Source organism: Plodia interpunctella, chromosome 14 (genome assembly GCF_027563975.2).
Source record: "Plodia interpunctella isolate USDA-ARS_2022_Savannah chromosome 14, ilPloInte3.2, whole genome shotgun sequence".
In the NCBI taxonomy this organism is placed as follows: domain Eukaryota; kingdom Metazoa; phylum Arthropoda; class Insecta; order Lepidoptera; family Pyralidae; genus Plodia; species Plodia interpunctella.
The window spans coordinates 200,546-223,173 of record NC_071307.1 but is presented as its reverse complement, the minus strand read 5'-3'; positions in this window follow the sequence as shown (position 1 = coordinate 223,173).

Sequence of the window (22,628 nt, the reverse complement as noted above, 5' to 3'; positions counted from 1 at the left end):
TAGCTGTAGACAGTTGATTAACTTATATAAGTACTTATACATATACATTTTTTTGTTTTTGTAAGTGGTGAAACATGTAGGATTAAGCAATTAAATAATCTTTGTCTTATTGAGAAAGACAATTATAAGTTTTCTATACGATTACATTGAAGTAAATATTCCAAATAACATTCAATTTAATTTTTTTAAATAATTTCATAATCATCACTTATTCAAATACTTGTGTATATAAAAATAATCCAAAATGCCGAGATCAGCAAGAAAAATCCTAAATGTGTAACTAGGACTGTTCCTTTCAGTAAAGTGAGTTTGCAGAATAGACTCATATTTTACTAGACTAGACAAACGCCACATGCCGGAAATAACTTGTCGTTATTCTAATAACATTCAGGACGCGTGGGTAATATCACATACACAAAATAATAATACTAATATGGTTAGCAACACTGTGACTTTAAATTAAGATATTGATCTTAAACCTGGAGAACCTCTCATTAGGATCGAATCTACCTAAAACTGTTTATTTTAACTAAAAGTAAGCAAACATGACAGATGAAAGATGATTTTGTTCAACGTTTTTTCTTTTATGTCTGCTTCTATACAGACTTGTAACTTCTCAGAGTGATCTAGGTGATCTTTGAAGTTACAGGTCTATGGAGGAGGAGACAGAAAGCCAGCAATTATAAGGCGGCGCTGGCGCGCTGCCAGTGCGGAGAGTGGCACTGTTACACACACTTGAGTCTCAGTGAAAGCTTCAAGAAGGGATATATTCGTGTTATTTTGATGAGATTAATAATAATTTTAATTTTACGCGCGAAATGAAATGTAAATTAGTATAATTACAAAAAGGAAAATAACAAATGGGGAAATCAAAAAGAATATTTTGGTAATTTTTTTTCTATTATAGATATGAATTCGTATAAAATTTACAAAGAAAAACTTTGCTTTGAAAACTATCTACCTATATACAAAGATTTTGATGTCGAGTGCGTCAGTCTATCAGTACTTAGTATAGCATCTATATAATAATATATATCTTTCTATTTTATTTAAATTTTTTAAGGAATGTCATCGTGTAGTCTCAGTCTCATTTGAGCACTTTCCAGTTTTCTTCGGAGCCCACGATTCGCTTTCCTACTTTTTAATCTTCACTTCGCACGGTCCTCGGCGTGCCTGATAGCAACGAACTGATGTCTTCTGTTAATATTTCATGAAAATTTTGCTATGCGACATCAATAAATAGCCAAAAGCCCAAATTAAAAAAAGCAGTCGGTCAAACCACATTTTTCTTTCAAGAAACAACATTTTGACGTGTCCCTCGCGATCACACATCTCAGGTTTGAAGCTGTGAAATTGAAACCGGCCGCGGAAATGAATTTCCTGTCGCGAGGAGCGCGCGCAGCACCCGCGGAACGTATTGTGGTGCGAAATAGTGAACTTGTTTAGCAATGACATAACGAGAATTTCACGAAGTTATTATGAAATATACGATGTTATATACAAATGGAGATTTAAATAAAATCATTAAACATACATCATTCTCTTTTATTGATTTATGACGTCCCACTGGTGATCAAAGGCCTCAAATGAATTTAAATAAAAAAACGGATCTTAAAATTTTCAATCGCCTAAGCGCTGATGGATGGAAAAGACAAGAGACACTGATATATGGAAAGAGTGAGGAAGCTTTTGCCCAGCAGGACATGATACAGCTTAAAAAAAAGCTTGCTGATGTGATTTTGTGAAAAGTTTGGTTTGAAAAAATATCATCACATCAACAAATATTTTTTATCAATATTAATAAATATTATTACCTATTACGTAAAAAAGCAGCTTTCGTTATGTCTCCGCTAATGTTACAAAATCAAGGTATTTAAAAGAACTACAGTCCAAACTCAGTATCGATTCAGTGCGCAGTGGCCTCTCTCGCCACAATTCACTTATCGGAGCTGAGTCGAGTGTCGGCCTACAGTCCGAGGAGTAATCACTCTGCAATGAGCAGGCCTCTCGGGACCGGTTCACTGCATTCAGCCAATGCTATTATATTGCTGCTGGTACAAAATAAAATTATTATTTTTTGATTTAGCCTTTCATTCACGTTATGTTTTCACATCTACTTTTGCAGCATAGTTGTTGATATACAGAAACGACACTTTCACGGGCATTTTTTCACGTCAAATTTTAATGTATATACATTTTTTTCTAAAAGTATCAAAATAGTTAAATGTTTCGAACTAACAACTGCTGAGAACAAATGCCGAAGAGAATTATTTACTTATGTAAACAGTGTTTTATCTCTATCTTGTTACTGCTTGTTTTTACATTATATTTTTTCTAATGTTCTAACAAAGTACAATAAATAAAATATACATAAAAATACAGTTAATAAATTATGGTATTTAAGTGTATTCAATTCATTTTTAATTCCCCTTTTGCATATTATTCAAAACACACGAAACGTCTTTTTGGGATCATTTTTTGTGCTTCCGTGCTGGGAGAGCAAGATTTATATCATGTAAATTAACTAAATAAGGAATCGGAGATTCCTCTGCTAGGCGATGGGCTTGCAATTTTTCACTAGTTCAGAATATCATATCATCTATCATTAAGCCGACTAACCTAAAATAGCACGGCTTTAGTTCCACTACTATTGGCTTTATCTACTCCGTGAGGGATAAATACGTGATGCTTTTTCTATATCTGTAAATCTTAAGCACCACACTTTCCTACCAAATATGATATGAAAAATAGTAATAACTTTTACCCGCACCGCAAAGAACTTTGACTCCACAAAGCTTAATAGAAACGTGAAAGATTAACGCGATTTCTATTTCTTGGCGAACTTTTAATTGGTACGCTTTATCAAAAGCTGCACCGAGGTGTGCGGCAGCTTCACGTAGAAAGCTTAATTGAAAGCTCCTAAATCGATTTTACTTGTATTGAAAAGTTACATTACGGTAACGATGCAGTAAGGTATTATTACACTTATGGTAAAAGTTTAAGCCTCAGTGAACCCATTGGAAGGGTCACTGCCCCGGAATATCAGACATGCGAATTCAATTCTCAGTGAAGTAAAAAGTAAAGAAACGGTTTATATACCTCAGTATAAAATTCTCCCTGGTGGTATCTCAACACCACTAGAGATAGAGCTCACCGCGGAAGCCTGTGAGCATAAAAATGGCGGAACCACACTTCTCGAATATTACTGAGATACCACAAGTGTATTAAAAGGAAAAAGCGTAAATGATCCATCATGGTACGACGAAAATAAAGTGACCAATATGATCCACAAGTGAGTTCAAGAGTAAATAAAATTATTTATGAACCAGATCAAAGAAGAAATATTGTCCCAGGGCCCACTACTCGTAGATCCAGGTGGAAGGAAGGGTACCATCTATTCAAATATTGTAAAATACTTCACAATCAGGTACATGACGGGTAAATATACACGTTAGCAAACTATTAGTATTCAGTTAATTGTTTAGCAAGTCCCAAATTGATAAGCCAACCTCGACAACTCTCCGGGGCAAACTCGCACAAACGTGATAACCGGGTTGTTCACTCACCGGGAAGAAAACTATTAATTATGGACGAGAACGTTGTATTTGGCCGATCTCTATGCTGCAGTGTTTGATTTTTGTTTTTAGCTTGTCCTGTTTGGGAACGACCACGGTTCATATTATACTCTTGCTACATTTTGTATACAAATCTGATTCATGTATAGCAGTTCTTATGCTTCTTCTTTATGTGTCTATTGATTACTAAGGGTGGGTTGCACTTGCACCGTCAAGTTTGAAAATGCAAAGTAAGTAATTTTCAAGACGGTCGCCTTGACCCAATCATAATCACCAACAACACGCTGTACGTATGAGATAGCCAACAACCCAGGGGATTGCATTCGCTTTGTGCGCTGTATTTGACAAGCCACACCTTAACTCTGAGCAAACAAGCTGTCCTGTCTTTCAGCTTGAGAATTGCCACCACAGAACGCATGGCCATCTTAGAAAGGAATGACTTTAATTAAATTATTCGGTTTAACTACTTCATAACTAAACCCCAAGCGTCAAAACTTAGAAATGCAGGCACAGACGAGAGAGCAATCTGAATTAGCAATATGTCCGACTTTAAACTGTGTTTTTTAAATATCTTACTATTGTGAATAGAAATACAATAAAGGTTTCGTAAAAATACACAAACAAAACATTATAACAATGTAAATTGATAAAAATGTATGTACTCGTCTTTATCTATTTATATTTACATACCTATATTCGGTAAAACATGTAGGTTTAATTCCTTTTGACATCAATTTGTACATTTGTACCTACTCATGTTTTTGGCAAATTGGAAGACTAATAAGAACTAACAAGCACCAAATAAAAATCGGATGTTAATGTTTCAATGACGGACGGACAGACGGACACGAACGCACGAAAACCTAAAAATTGATACTCTTAAAACTTAGTCTTGTCCCTTTATGAGCTTAAAAGAATACGCTGGCTTTCTAACCGTTAACTTAGTCTGTGATTGAGACAAACCTAACAATGCAATGCTAGTGTATGTGTTGTGGGAAATTGACAGTAAATAAGCTGGCTCCCTGAATCCATGTTGTATGCGATCTGCATATAACACGTGAGTGGGTGTGGCATGATAGCTTGAGATTCAATCAATGAGTAGCTATTGTCGCTTAAACTATATTAGTTTCTCACAGTCCATGAATATAATAGCGAGAAATAGAAAATGGAATCTACATAAATATGTTTATTTCATATCTTTCAATTTTTCAACTCGAGTTATTTTCTTGAATTGGGATTTCAAGCCCTTCTTCTGACGATGACGATATAAAATTTTGCAACTAATAAGGGGCGTTTTGTAATGTAATTTTTAAGCAATATTAGAAAGTATATATATATAACAACAAAAACAAAACATGGTTTTTGTTACGTTGTTTGTGAATTGATTATTTCAGAGCTGATTCTATAATTGACTATTCAAAGACTTAAAAATGTCCCCCGGTTCTAGAGCTGGTTATTTGTGTTTTAAGAGAGAGTTTACAACTTCTCTTCAAAATAACCAGCTTATTTCTCGCATACTTTTCAATGGTATATCGTCCCTAATTCGTCGTCTGGAATACCTCGGGCGCCCCGCGAGGACTCTCAATCGAGTTACATTCGTTAAAGAGTCAGCAACTACACGCTTGTAAAGTTGGATTGAATTATACGGTTTCAGAAAAGTGTTGTTTTGTATCCATTGGATAGCGGGACTGAATTGAAAGTTGCTTTTAAAAGACAAAAATGACTTCGTCTGAAAATGTAGGGTGTTTTGCAATAATTATGTAGCTGGGAAAAGTTTATTATCATTTGCTTAATACGGGTTTAAACATTTTAGATAACAAAATGTTGTGTTATTAAAAGTTGCAGTGCAAATTAAACTTTTCAACAATTGTTGAAACAGGGCGTAATATGTACCTATATCGAAAGTAAATATTTGTAGTGTTATACACAAGTATAACACTACAAATATTTACTTTACTGTTTTAATAAATGTGCACATTATGTCATGTAACATACATATTTCTAATAAGTTGTTACGTGTTTGTTAACAGTAATAATCCTTAAAAATCCGAATCAATTTGTAGCACAAATCTTGTCGCCAAAGCTTCTTTCTTCTTTATAGGCATATTCCTCATGACTGAGGGTCGTGGTCATTACAAGGAATGAAACACACGTAACAACTTTCTTGGTATTATTAATGGAGTGGTTTGCCATTGCCTTCTCCATTTCACACACAATTTAATATAATCAACAAGTGGGTTTCCTTACGATGTTTTTCCTTCACCGGAGCAAGTGGTGGTCGTTGAAAACTGTGAAAACTATACATGAGTCAGATTGGTATACAAACTCATGTGGCACGAGTGGGATTCGAACCTGGGACCTTTCGATCCACAGGCGGGCGTCTTAACCATTACACAACCACAGTTTCGCCAAAGCTGCTACGATAAATCTCATTTCTCCATCACAATCGAATAAAAGCTATCATGTAAATGGTTTCAGAGAAAACAATCTCAACACTAATACTAAATCACAATAGAATACAGGGATTTCATTTACACATAGTGTTGTAGAAGTATCGATAAGAAGATTGATTATACATAAATTAACTAATGATCATAAGAAACCTTTTATTAACAATTGTATATGTCTATGTTCCTCATAACTTTCGGGTTAATCCGATTACGACTTAATTAATTTACTATATAATTTAGATTTTAATGTTTAGATTCTACGATATGGTTATGAGAGGGACTGTACAATATAGTTGTTGATGTGCCCATTATATACTTGCAGGCTGCATAAAACTTGAACGATTATATAAAGATATATTAACTAAGTGATTACCAAAATGTGTTCTAAGATTTGTAATTTTTACGATTTGAATAATACCTCATTTGGTATTAGTATAAAATTAACTTAGACTTTGACTGCAATTTATATATTATCGACAATATCTTGGCCCGCCACCACCGACATGCGGTTAGCATTATGATCGCAGCACTATTCCACACAGCACGACTTCGCTAACGACCGTCCTGACATACATCTCATTGAAAGCGATCCCCATTTCGATAAATTAAATATACTAACCCTCTTCTACACATCCAAGACCTAACCTATCACGATCATCATCAATTTCCATCCTTACGTCTCCGTAATTGGGTATAAATTCGCTTGCAAGTTCCCAAGTGGGGTTTCATTCGTTTTTCGGTAATATTGTTAAGGAAATCGTCAGTTAGGGAACTCTGTGTGGAGTTAACTCGAAGATTGATAGAAAAAGTAACGTTTATTACATGTGACGAAAGTTAGGAGTTTCCGAGTGGGACGCGAGTGTGAATAGAATTTGTAATAATGTCACTAAAAAGAAGTGGTATAGTCACATTGCATCGTTGCCACCTGACTCAGAACGCTGTATTAATATATCCAATTTTGTAACCTTGACCTGAATAAGTCAAAGCAAAATATTCTCATACAAAAGACAGAAAAAGGCACTTCTATTTGCTTTATAATAAGAACATTTGTGCTCATGTGTGGGAAGTTTTGCAGAGATCGTATTTATTACTTTTGCGTCTTGTTTCGTGGCGAATCTTTTGAAGTCGATCGAGTGTTATTGAAATATTGGTAAAGTGGATACGACGTGGTGATAGGTACATGAAAGTGCTATTAAAAAGTTTTTATATCTGTGTAGCTCTTATGGAAAAAGACAAGAATATGAATCTAATCTACTAAACTAGATTAACATTTTTCATTTGATTACATTATTTTTGACTAGCAGCAATCGAGAGTTCACAATATCTAATGTATTATTGTTTTATTTGAGATGTGCTTGTAAAGACTTTTAAGTCTATTACATATTGGAAGATCATTTGAATCGAGCCGTGTTTATCAAAGATTTCAAGAGTATTTGATTTTAAGAGTAGTTTATCGGTTTATTTTCTGATAAATTAACACAGAGCCTATATAAAAAGTAAAAGTATTTGCTAAAGGGTTTATATTTAACGAAGATATTTAAAGCTTTATGTATGTTTGTATACTTTAACCACTCCCGACTCTCTGTCTATGACATTTCGTTGTGACATAGAAGATAAAAATGAAATAGTGGGTTGCACCAGTCAACTTTGACATTAACATTAACCTGTGCATAGTAAAACAAAATACGCCATCTTGTCTAAACGTCAGCGGCGCGCAGGTTAAAGTCAAAGTTGACTGATGAAACTCTCTCCTTGTTTTACTGTGCAATACAATACTTGTATGTTTATTGAGAGATCTCTCTCCAAAAAAGACAATTTAAACGCATCAATAAAGTTTTCTCATAGATAAAAAAAATCGTGAAACAAAATAAAAGTAACGATGATAAATAAAATACAACAAATGAATATCAATACTCCGCATGCACCGGGGAGCAGGGCTACCCTTTGTGACGTGTGCCGCGTCCCAATTAGTGGCTGGAGGGCTCTTCCAGGCTTTGACAATGCAACCATATTTCTGTTATTGCTGATATGATCGTGAAAAATTCATTTCATTGCAAATTCCTTTTTTGTTTTCAATCTCGATGATATATTTTTTTTCACATTTTCATCAACATGCAAGAAGTGAATAACAAAATACTTCTATTTTACTCAAGTAGTGAAATTGATAAAAAAAAAGATGATTAACCCTACGTTGACAGACGTATCGACAGAGCGACAGGGGAGCGAAAATTTGAATTTTTAACCACGGCGCACCACCGTGGGTCGCAGCCGCTTAGTACTTAAAAGTCTAATTGAATAAACGTGTTCCGAATCCGGATAAATCTGGTTCGATCGGGTGCATAATCCGATACGGTTTTAAATTTCGAAGTATTTCGCGATTGGAATATTTGTAACAAGCGGTTGTTGGAAGTTTGCGGAATATAATTACTGGTCCATTGTCTGATTCATTAGGGTTGTTCCCGAGTTGAGTTTCCCAAACTCTGTGTAATTGCGAATTGAATATTTGATTTGTTTTGTCTATTGTTTTTATGTATATAAATACAAAAAAGTAATAATCCGAAAGTTGTAACTTAATCAATGTTTATTTTTATCACTTTAAAGAGAAAAATAGATACAAAAATACCTTATTTTGCATTGAAAATTGGTAGTAGACTTTTGACGACAATGAGATATTTCATTCTTAGTTAAAAGTAATTTTTTTTTGTATTGTTCAAAGCAATTTAATCATAGAAGTAGATAAATACAAGTTCACCAAAACATACACTGTTTCTAATTTATAGTCCAACAATCAGGCATCTGTATTCCGGCGGCTCCGGATTGTGCCTGTAATCTCAAGACGCGTTTAATGGAAGGCCGCATGTAACCTTACCCTTAGGCTAATGGCAGACCCGGGTTAGGTTTTGTTAATCTTCGTACACAGGTTTGTATCGAAGAATTTTGAATATGAAGATAATAGAAGTGACACTGTTCCATTCCGATCGGCGGAACGGCGCGTGATTCTCATCCTAGAATAGGGGCACCGTCGATGTTATACAAAATGAGTAAGAGCCAATTCGAATTAGAATTTTTCGAATACGTATTGATTGCTATATATTTAGATAGAATAGAATTGATACACTTCATGAGTGTCAAATAATCGTATAAATTATGTCACAATGCGATTTGTTATTACAAATTCTATGTTTGGTATCTACGACCTACCTGCGTTAGGGATTAACTGTTTAATTTAGAGTGTGTAGAGCGTATAAAGCCTAACTGCCTCTGTGGGATAGCGGTCTAGACGTTAGTCCTGTGACCTGAATGCCTTTGAAATAAGATTTCAGAAAAACGCATAGTTTATTATCCCCTATTTGATTAGGATGTTGAAAACTTGAGTATTTTTTTGATTTAGCGTTGACGTAATAAGAAAAGATTGTATTAATTTATATTTTTTTATCTCTGAGCATAATTTAAAAATCTATACAAACCTATTTCTTGATTCTAGCTTGTTAATTCTGTTAATAATTCGAAAACTTCCATATCAAAACGAGACTGGTAATTTAATTATGTTAAATTCAATCACGAAATACCTACTCGTAGTTATAATTTCACGAAGTTCATTTGCTTAAAAACTTTGTCACAGAATTACGAAAGAATTTCTCAAAATTTAATATTTCAGTCCACAAATTTTGGACGGAAGGTCGCCCATAAAAGGGCTTTGATGGTAAAGGTCAAAGCGAACGTGAATTCAGGAAATTCCCAACAATATTACCAATACAAAAATTACGTGGCCAAATTTTTAAATGCTCGAGAAAAAATAACTGTTGAAAAGGGTGAATTGGGGAAATAAAACCATCGAATTTGATCGAGTTAAGCCTATTTTAAGTAACGCCATCTGGTGTGGGAATTAGCGCTCGATATAATGTCATTTAGTGAACAAATACAAGCGGGAAGAAAGTCGACGACGCGAACGAGTGACCGGCCGTCTTAGGTGAGCGACTAAACGGCATGACGCGATTCAAATTAAAGGTTAGATAAATAACTGAAGGACATGTATTTTGTAAGTAACGTTGTATTGTTTTATAACGATGATATTGTGCTAAATAGACATAAAATATTATCGACGATTATAGTATATATTTTCCTATACCAATACGCTCGATTAGAAGAGCTGTTCCGCTAGCGTTGTATTGATTACAGCGACAACTTCTCTCATTTTATCCATACACAGGAATTTGACATAGCTTGTCGCTAACCTAGGACATGGGAGGCCGCGCGGTCGTGCGTGTCGGAGGCGACAGGGAATATTAAAATGTGGGCATATGCGGCTCTTCTTGTGTTGCTGTAGTAAGGCTGCGGTTTGGCTATGAACGGAGCAGATATTTTTCATATAACTAAGCCTTTTTGAATAAGTCTCAAAATCAGCATTACCACTTATACAAATTAGAGAGATTCTTAATGAAGATTATTAGATTAAAAGCCTGGACTATCCTATGAAAAAAAAAAAAAAAAACCCGCTTCGCTAGGGCCCTAGCCTCTGTCAAAGGGAAACTGCGGTGCTTAGAGATAATTAAATTGGCAGCAGAATAACGGAATTAGACATAAATTGTAATCTATGAACGTCTCTCAGAGACAAGTATATACTTAGCGAAATCAAATTTAGGCAGCATATAGTAGGGGAATTTATTCTCCTAATTATTGCTGTGACGATACCGCCAATGATATCGGATAAATATGACGGATTATTAGATCAATAACTTGGTAAACTGAATAGTTATATTGCTATTTTGAGATTTAGGTAACTTAGTGTTAAAGTTTAACTTTGCGCAAATGTTATTACATTTTTAGTTTAGCTCTGTATTAGTTTAAGTTTTGCCAAGTTCTTTTCAAAACAAAAGCATGAAAGTAATCTATCCCCATGTCTTGCAATGCATTCCTTTTTATTACCTCAGAAAACTATCAAACCTTTCTTTGGATTGTATCAAAACAAGCCACCGTTGTTGGCAATCCTTCCAATTTGGTACTCACCCGGGGCGAGGCAAGAAGGGTGAAATAACGATCTTACAAAGGGAGCTTGTGGCCACAACCCTGCTTCAAGGGGATGAATATTGGATTTGGCACGTAACTGCAAAAGAAAACCGTTTAGAATAGACACCCTTCGAGGTTCTTTGTAGTATCGATTTCATCAATTTAGTAGCTAAGAGATGAAGTATTACTATTGCACTGTACAATTTTTCTCTTGTTTACTAGATAATGAAGTATATAGCTAAATCCACAATTTGACGATAATTCTTATAATAATTTTCTTCAACTAAGTTTTAGAATGAATACAAGTGTATGAAAGGTTGTAACAGTAGACTTATAATAACTGATTATAATGATACACTGAAATCAGTCTTAGCTATTTAGATTTTTATCTTTTAGTAACAGCCACCGCTTTCACGGCTAAACCGCTGGACCAATTTTGATGAATTTTGGTATGCTTATAATAAAGGATCCCCGTTCAAACATAGGCTACTTATTTTTTAAATCAACTCCCAAATGACTGCAATAGGGGGTGAAACTTTTTATGTAATCACATCTATTACACTTATGTAGAGAAATTCACGCGGGCGAAGATTTGGGTAAAAGGAGGTAAAGAAATATTTCAATATTATAAGCTTCAGAAGCATACATACGTTCCTCGTCGTCTACGCATTCAACGACTACATATAGTCGACATGTTATAAATTAACTTAGAAATTAAAATAATTGCATATGCATTATAATAACCCCATCAAATACCGCATCTCTTGCTGTATTTATAGACTTCATACTACGGCGTCGTTTAAGTGCTAGACTGCTTATGAAATTAGAAGCCTGTGCTTCACCCACAGAACAAAACACACGCAGAATGTTATGTTTTCTTACTACAGTAACCAGTCAGGTAAATGAGCAATTTTACTTAACAATTTCCCAGTAGAAGCATAGTGGCGTACGGAATGTGTGTGATGTTATTTAAATAATAAATTAATGTGCTGTCTAAAAATCTTCAAAATACACTGACATTAACAACACACGTTAATTATTTCATATTTATACATCAGTTATTGACGTCATAAATTTACTTAAAATGCAGACTTCCAAAGGGCAGGTGTAGAATAAACTTTATCGAAGCCTTTCCTTCAAAGGTTATACATATATATAACATTGAAATAAAACATCTGATTTTATTCATAACAATTTCATCTATTTTAGAAACAGATTTTCTGTACTTGATAATACTATGGCTATTAACTGACCACAAGCATAAAGTTGCTTCTCCTAAAGTTTTGTTCATGAATTTAGTCAGATATTGAATAGTTGCCGAATAGTTAGTTCATACTTAAGCTGCTATTACACAGATGTGTAACAGTAGCTTAAGTATGCATAGTTTCTTCCTAATCTTTTACTACAGTATGAGTATTATAAAAACATGTATCAAAAACAAAACAAAAACATTTGGGGTTTGTATGACAATGGCACAAGTAACGTCACAAATGTTGCAGTCAAAAAGCGTTTTAGTTCAACTATAATGAGACCAAAAAATACAAAACCTATACCTAAATAAAATTTATCAATTAAAGTGACATTTGATTGTCGTGTTGCATCGTGAATGCATTTACACATTTCATTTTACACACGGGCCTCCACCCTGATGATTGTACTTATGTGGGAGGTAGCATTACAACAACAAGTCTTTAATTTTACCGGTTCATAAGACAAATTTATTTTAAATATTGACTTTTATAACGGAATCTTTAGTATATAAATAATCTCTCGAAAGTCTGTAATATAGGTGTATTATATGTTAAAGCGAAGCATTAAAATGAATTGGGACCGTTTTTATTACACGAATAGTCTTCTCTTTATTATCACAGTTTTATAATTCGATTTTGAAGAATCATAAATTCTGTTATTCGAAGTTATTGAAGCGGCGAGCTCTCACTCGATTGGATTTCTGAAAACAATACCCGATTTCTCCATTTTCGTGCGCCATCAATATTTAATGTTGATAAAATTTTACTATTATAATAGATAATTTTACGTTTCCACTGGAAGAAATAAAGACGAGCACCGACAGCAATAATATTTTATGAGATTTTTTTGTGCAAATTGATTATGTCACCTATCAACACATTTTTATTGTTGTTTTTTGTGATGAGCAAAATCAAAGGGCTAAACATGAACCTAAAATATAAAAATTATTGATTTAACTCCGTACTATTAAATTATATATATTATGCAATTTTGATATATCAATACTATTAATACAGATTTTAAGATTTTGTTAAGGTGAAAAAACCATTTACGGATTTTTTTTTTTCTAAATATCGAGATGGATTCACACGTAGAGTAGATCTATAGAGAAACTAGCCTGACTTATACGAGACACGTAGGCTCTTGGCTTGCCAAATGGCAATCAGACTTGCAGGATTAGAAAAAACAAAGAATTGAGCTCAATCAGTAAAACAGGTTCTGCATATATAAAACGACATAAATCATATAAAAAAGACAATTGTTTATCGACTTAATAAATTTACAAAAAGTAAAAAAAAAAATCTCATTAAAAAGAAACAATACACTAGCTAGAGCTGTAATGAATTATAGGTAAATACTCATGTTGAGCAACACAGCCAAAAGTGGCACCAAAAAAATACAACCTCAAACTGTCAATATATCGAGCAAAATCTGAAAATTCATGACATTTGGCAACCCTACTAACCCTTGAGTGGGCGCCGCGGTGTCAATAATGACAATGGCTTGACGCTTGACGCGGGTCGCGTCACGTCACGGCTGACGCGGCGAATTTATCATCGCCGCTTGTTATTGACAACGTCGTCGAGAGCGGAATAGTTTTTGTTGACTACACACATTTGTTAGCACGTATCCTGAGAGTTTCTTCGCATCTTTTATGTTTTTTTTATAATGTTGTGCTACAACGTATTTTAGTGTAATATTATAATTCATTTGTTCCCCAAATTTGCTAAATTGAAGTAGCAGATTAAATAATTTACAGATGAGAGATATGTGATTTCAAGTCTTACATAGTATTTCATTTGCTTACCTATTATGAAAAGGATAACCTCGGAATCAAATCAGCCTCTGCATGTATAGTTTCATACATAGGATAATGAATAAAAAAGTATCTATATATTTACAATATATATTTTAACAACATTAACAACAACAACATTAACAAGATTATTCTAGTCAGAAAGAACAGTAAGTAAAAGCTAGTAATCAAAGTTAACATATGTCTGCGAGATGAGAATTTCGTTTGTTTAAACTACAAGCCTTCATAACAAGCTCGTAGCCGGGATCAAACACGGCGGGGGAGCGATCGCCCGGGGCCAAATGCGCCCGTCTTCATTATCCCGGGCTAAGTGACCATTAAAATTCATTTTTAGGCTCCTGGCCCCTAACCCCCCACTGCTACAATATGCAGCATTACGCCCGTTGCTAAATTACGGTTACTTACCTCAGCCGTGCGTAGACTTACGAACAATTGCCAAAAATATAGCAAAATTATATTTCGGCATTCACCTTACAGGCAAAATCGTGGGATTTTTTTTAAAATGATGCTTGAATGGTGAATCATAACTGTTTTCTTAAAAATATTATATAAATTTACTGTATTTGTATGGATAAACTGGTACAAATAATCAAGTAAAATTTGCCTACGCGTTCGTAGACAAATTTCTTTGTAGAGTTTTGATCCGAACCTAGAACTTTCTAGTTAGGTAGGTATAGACCTCAATGAGATTTTTATATATTCTTATATTATTAATAATGTAATATCTAGTTCTTGTGCAGTCTACGAAAATAAAATTAGGACGCAATAGTTTTAGTCGGCGCTTGATATTCAGACTCGAGACAAAGGAGGCGAGCTATATAGGATGCCGTTGTGCCCGAGTCATTTGTGATTATTACATTAATGGCTGCAATAACTATGAAAAGTGAGCTACGAATATTGCCTTTTGTTAACATTATTTGGTCATATTCTAAAAAGTTAAAGAGCGATGAAAATTTTCATGTTTACCTACATTATTTAAATATTCTTCGTTGAGGCGAATCGTTTGGTGCATAAGGTGCACTAATCTGGATAAAATTCAAGCAAGTGAGGCATCTTAGTGTAAATTGATTTAATTGATGACTTGACCATTAATTAAATCTATTTACAGTAAGATTTTTTTACACTAAATACAGATAATTAAAGACAACAAAACATGCAAATGTCATAATGACGGCTGAATCTGTCTGCGAATTACCACGTAATTGGTCATCTCTTGGCGGTGGGTGCCGGCCAATCAGCAGCGCGCCCGCGGCTACTCATTTGCATAGACTACTTCCGTGCTGCTCAATCATCTTGCCAATTTGAAGGGTCTGGATTCTATTTTCAGTATAGTTTTATAGTTATAGCTCTATTTGTAATCCTAGCTTATTCAATTATCGATTTCATTCACAGTCACTGTATTTTTAGTTTATTAGGGTTATACATATGATCGTCGATAAACTAAACGTGTATTGACTACGTTTATAGATATGAACATAGTATATAGACCGAAATGTCGGCCGCCGCCACCGCAGTTGTCGCGAAAGCTAACAATTTTGTACCTATTATATTATACCTATTAATATATATAATATTTCATTGTACAAGATACGCATTGTCAGAAAAAGAAAATACTACTAATTGACATATACACTACTTTAAGTGTACTTTTAGAAATAGTCTTTTAAAAATGCTAGAAGTTTGTAGCATAAAATATAATATGTGATTATATAAATATAAATGCCCGTAAAAGTATTATTTCTATATAACTTTTGATATGAACTATCTATTTATGTACATTGTCGACGCGGCTTTGATAACGTATATGATGATAAACAAATACTGAACTAGCGCGTAGATGAATTACCGAGCGTTGATTTTGGAAGTTCGAAATACATTTATAAACACTAACAGCCATGACGTCGGCCGGCAAGCCATTGCAATCAACAGCATCGGCCCGAGGCTACAGACACGTGGGTCGAAAAGACCGGCGCGGACGTGGGAGGGTTAAGTACCAGGGCTGGCTTTGTTCGTCTGTTTACATGCTGTGTTCTCATTGAAGTTGCTTTGTTTTTGACCACATGTATTTTAGATATGTTAGTTGTCAGAGCATTTCAGAAATAAGACCTTCACAAGCACCTTTTTACGTCAAATATTTCAATTGCATTCATATTGTTTAAAGTTTTTTTATCTATAATTATTATTACATTTATTATACAAATTAATATTTAAATACATATAATAGTTAAAAACTGGTTGTAAATTCGATAGCCTCACTAACGATCTTGTATTAGCAACCATGATCAGTTTGGCACTTCCCCATCTTATCAGTGTTAGCTAGTCGGCATTACCGACGAGAGTTTGACTCGCTGCCAAGCGATTAGGTCGATGACTTACTTACCTGTCTGCGGAAAGGAGGGGTTGTGTTTGGTTAACTACAGTACCGCTCTTAAAAGGATAAACCTGCCTAGCAGTGTGAATAGAATTCGAAATTCTGACCAATAGGGTAGCTGCCTGTGGTAGCGTGAATATAAAATATAATGTATAAATGCATTCATATAATGAAATACGATAATCAAATATCACTTATAAAGTATAATTAAAACGCCTTTCACTTCAAGATTTGTGATTTAAATTATCCCTGTCATGTAGGCCGCATATATAGTTTTTGTTTTCAACACATGGAATACGTATGTGATTCGACTTGGTGGCTATACCACACTTTTTTATGTGATTGGTCACACCATAGTTGTTTTAAAATGACGACAATAATCCTGCCGAAAACCCCTTTTTTGGGCAGGGAATTAAAATCATCCTTTATCGTCCGCCACAGCTGTTTGACGTCGTTGATGTTGTATTAGTATAATTAACCATACAGGCTGGCAATCATCATGATTGTTGTTAATAAAACGCACTGTTGTGATCGTTGTGCGCCTGTTAGACGCCGTAATGGCTTTATGTTCATTTTAATGTTGTGTACACATATCACGAGGTTGGTAATTAAATGAGCGTTAGTGTAATTTGATATTATCTATGATATACAGGGCTCTCAATGGTATTATTGGATACTCTAACACAATTATTTCAAAATTATGCTATTGATTCACAAATAGAGATGAGAGGGAAACCTAATCGAAAAACATCAACTTTCTTTTGTTTAACTGAGTAACAAAATATATTGATATATAAGTACATCTGGACTTTCACCATCGTTAAAAGAAGAGCAATAAAAACATTTATTCAGAGGAAATAGTAATTAATAATTATAGCAAGTAATAATTTAAAATCTATATCAGATTGAACAGACTAGAGTTATTTCCAGAAATCACATTTTAGAAGTTCAATAAGTTAGACGTGAGACGTGAAGTGGGACGTGGTCTCCAGAGTCACGACATTAAAATGGAATTGGGCGGTGCACCTCGCTAGAAGGAATGATGGAAGATGGAGTAAAGCTGTAACTGAGTGGTACCCCAGAATTAGAAAACGGAGCGTAGGACATCCGGCAGCTGGATGGGTCGACGATGTAAAGGAAATTGCTGGCAACAACTGGATGGGGATGGCCCAGGACAGAGATGGTTGGCAGAGACGGAAGAAGGCCTATGCCCAGCAGTGGGTCGCGGAGGGCTGCAGATGTGGATGATGAAGTTAGAAGACATTGCTCTCACTATATTCTAATGCTCAAATTTTACTCCTTTGTAATTTTTCTTCAAGTGTCGATACAAGGTGGGGTTGAATCATATTGTGCCGACTCCACATGAGTGGGGAAAAGGTGAAGAAGAAGACAAAGCGAGGTTTAAAACATGAAACTGTTAATACAAGCGAATTGCAAGTAAAACCTGAAGCATACAAATAATATAATTGTTATAATATCTGCGGCGCCAACTCGTGTTCACACAACGTTAACAAACAATGCAATATCAACTTTACGCTAATTGCTTTACGGTCCAATGCTCGTTTGCGGCATTGTCCCGTTTGGAGCGGTAATGAAATTAAGACGGTTTGTATTGGCATACATCAATGTGTGGAGCAGAAACGCGACTACTCATTTGAATACATTTTTCACAATAGATTTCTTTGTTATTTTACTTTTAACAAAAATAGGGAAAGAAAAAATATTTACACAATTTAATGTCACAAAAATATTTATATCAAATTTTATATTCAAATATGGTGAACCGTCATTTTTAGATCTTGACATTTTGCAACTTTTCCATATAATTACAGACTTTGACATTAATATGTAGATCTTGCAAGAACCATAAATCCTTTTGGTACTATATTAGATCTAGATAAACTACAATTTTGATGTCAGACTTGAAATTCCTAGATACAGAATGTTCTCCACCTCATTACAACAGATAAAACCAACATTAAAGTGCATCACGACCTCCTCTCTGTACCCTGGATATTTTGTGAATTTGAAACAGCTTTGCGACAGTAATAACATTTTGTTTTACAAAAAAACATTGGTTTATTATTATTACGGTAGGTCTCGACTTGCCTTGGTGACCTCGAGGTGGGTAAAGTCAAAATTGCATATTTTCGTAGACATATATATCTGATTCTTAATCATAGTGAGTTCTTGGATTTATGTACGTCCAAAATCATTAGATTTTGAAGATTCAGCTGAAAATATTTGCGATCGGCTGCCTGCCAGGACTTTGCTCTCTTTAGGAATGCTGTTGTTTCTTATCAACTGTCAAGGCTGTTTTTATCATTTTTGTCTCATTCGACATCCACACAGGATATGGTGTCTTGTTCTAGGATAGACACCAGACACCATATCAGTTTCTATACCTACTAATAACGTGTTCATATTCTCCCAACGTCGTGTAGGAGTGCAATCAACGCTTAATGAAATTCGCTCTGCAGGTGGCCACACGCCTCCGTGAGAATAACAATATACCTACTGTACTCTGATTAAACCTAACACTATGACACATGATATATTTATATTTTATAATCTAGGTAAATTGCTAATAATTATAGTGAAAATTTCTTTAATAATTTTGTTGTAATTTATGAAATGTAATTTTATAAATTACCTTGTATGTACGTACTTATCACGCTCGTAGCCATTTGAAGAGGTCGTAGCATAAATGTAGATGTCGTAGCACGCTCGTAGCCACTACGAGGTTCGTAGCTTGATCGTAGGCTGTTGTAGGCTACGAGTACGCTACAAGATAAACGATTATTCAACTTTTTTTGCTTTTTTATACGTAATAGCATGACGTAAAAAATAGATTATTTTTTCTCTTACTCCCAGCAATTTATTTATTTCTCTATTTTTTAGCCCTTTCCTAACCCACGGCATAAATATGTGGCGTACGTAGCAGGTTTGTCAACACAACAAATGACAACCAGAAGATCAATTTTGCAATAACATTATAGAATAGTTTTATCATAAATATCATTGGAACCATAATTAACTCGAATTTATATCGCGAGTTCTTTTGTTCTTTTGTTCGAGTGTGTTAATTGCTAATACTAGTATCAATTAGTCGCAATAGAATAAATTAAAAAACGTATTTCTTAAGCCAATATGACATGTGATTCTTACGCAAAAATTTAAATTACTTTTTTCCTACAAGCTATTATACTCGTATCGTCGAAGCTATTCTCAAACTACACAGACTCAGAGCTTTTAAATTTAGATTTATCGTAGATATTATAGATTTAGCAGCAGTAACTCATGCTTTACTGTCTAAAAGGTAAATACATGGTTTGCCTTCCTATTAACTTGTACTGTGTCAGCAGGGTCGCACTCCACTAGACAGAGCGCTCACTTTCTCCACCTGAGTCCTGATTGATGGTTACCTCTGCCGGTCTATTTGTTAGGCCTAAGTTCATCCGAACGTTCGCGATCCGGATGCCGAGCTCAGGTGCGCGCGAGGGTTGATCGGCTGAGCTGACTGGAGAGTGGAAAATTATACTTTTCTAACGGTAAAAGTGCCAGATAAATAAATTGAACGGCCTACACTATATTGTATAGTGGCAGAAACGGGCATAACAGACCCAGAACCGCAAACAAATATTTGTGTGCAAATGTATGCGTGCACTGGGAATCGAAGCAAAACCTCTAGTTAGCAGAGCGTGGTGACCACTTCGCCACGGAGGTCATCTAATGTAAGTAACATCACCATCTGACCATAACCACAAAGAATTAATGCCTGTTCGTACAATCCTTCATACAAATTCCTGGGTATTTGGACCGGGTCGGTTCCACGGGCCTAATCCGATCAAAGAGGAATAAAAATAATCTGGTCGGTGATAATGAGCCGAGCGGCTCTGCGCGGCTCGGCCGAGCCGGACTAAGCCGAGTACATTCGCTGTCACAACAACATTTTTTATAGCTTTTTAATCCCTGTTTATATATTCGTCTATGTATTTTCGTCGTCAATTTTTGATGTACAATGTTTTATTTAGAGATAATATTCTTAATAGAGATTTTTGGAAGAAGGAAAGGGAGACCTTTGCCCAGCCGAGGGACACAAATATAGACTGGTAAAAAAAAACATTCACGTCAGTTTTTTATACCGTAGAGTTATGAAGACATAGTCTATTTTTCTTCGTGTATACGATTTGATTGATTAAGCAATACGTAATTCAACTTGTTTTAAGTAATTCACATGTTTTTACTAAACACATTATATTATATTGGTAAAATATTTTGTGTTAATACGATAAATCGTCTATTATAAATTGTGTGTAATTACACTAACATGACATTATTTCATAGGCAATAACTTCAGCGTAAGCAAGCCAGGCATCAATTAGAATGCCTGAGATCGCAAATAAGACGCGACTTCAACATTATTACGAGTTGACATATAAGATGTACGTACCTAATAATACTTTTCTAATTATGTTATCTAAGTTATATAATCAATATTTTGCCCGCGTATTTTTCCCACGGGAACAGTTATTTTTCCGGGATGAAAGGTACCCTATGTCCTGCTCCACACTTCAAATTATTTTTATATTTGAATGTGTGAAATATTTCCCGCTGCCTATATCACAAGTCTATCATCACCGCGTGCACATTGCACAGTAGTCATATTTGGGGCTGCGAGGTGGTGCTAATACTAACTTCATGTCAAATTTCATTATTTTAGCTCAACGAGAAGTAAGTTTTGAATTTCCTGTGAAATTTCAGCATCAAATGGTCATATATTTTGTTCGCGTTCAATTGTAAGTTTCACAGCTTTAAGCGACCATCGACCTGGATATTTCATGTAAATTTATATGTGTACGAATTCCTGAGAAAAAGCGCCTTGACAGACGGACAACAAAATGATTCCGTTTTTAACTTTTGAGGTACAACATAAAAAGAATATAAATAATATCTAAAACAAAAAACGTTTAACGATTTTTATCAAAAAATGTTGACATCATTTTCACAGAGAAAAACAAACATTCAAGAAATAAAGGAAGAACATCTTAGAAACACAAAACATTTCATTTCTGTATCAGGAAAAAGTATAACAGCAGCCGAGAAACAAATTATCACGCAATCTGTAACAATATCCTGGATGTGTACATTCAGAAATATGTATACATTTAGAAAATAATACGTGCGACAAAAAGATGGCAATGGTTCAGAACACAGACTTTATTTACAATAGATTTATAAAGGGAAATAGTTTTATACAAGTAAGGTATATGCCAGAAACAGTTACTGTGATATTTATTTTAAAACTGGCTAATTTAGAATTTCTAAATGAAAGCCGTTTAGAAGGCTAAGGCTTTTTAATTTGTTTGAATTAATTTTGTTAAAACTGTGCTTATTGTAGAGGATTTAATTATTTAGATTTGTCGAGTCGGAATTGCTGAACTTGAAACTCGGTTTGAGCATTCTGGTCTATATTTTGTAAGGTCTAAGCAACTGCTGCAGCACAGCGTCGCCTGGTGATTTATGTCGCGTCTCGTGTCGTGTCGCGTGACGTCACGGCACTGTATTTATCATCGCGAGCGCCGGGAACCCCGCGACGGGTTAATGGGGAAATTGATTGTTGTCCCATTACTACATTTTGTTTAGTTTAACCTGTAGCGGTGTCAAATCTTGCAAATCAAAATTATTATAATAAATAAGTATAACAATGAACATTTTTGTACTACCTTGTGCAGTTTTAGTAGATTAGGTAAGATAAGACCTAATTTAGTTTCACTACAATTTAGCCTCATTAATAGTATATTTATGTGAAAAGCTCTAAAAATCTAAGCATTACATAATATAACTATTCTTTACAAGTTCCTACTAGAAAATAATGTTTATATTATTTAGTATGAAATAATTAGTAACTCTCTGAAAGTGAAAGTATTTTTAACCCCGGGAAGTAAATGTGCTGCATACTTTATATGCCTTGCCCTTTAAGATAAGACGATATTATATTGCTTTCAGAGGCGCTCAGCGGCTGCAAATTGTGCAAGTATCGAGCGCTAATTAATTGCTGTGGATCAAACGTTACCGCGAAATTAATATTTTGAACCTCGTCGCTCGGCGCTTGCGGATTCGTTGTTGGCTTTGTGTCGGAAGATGAATCGAGGAAC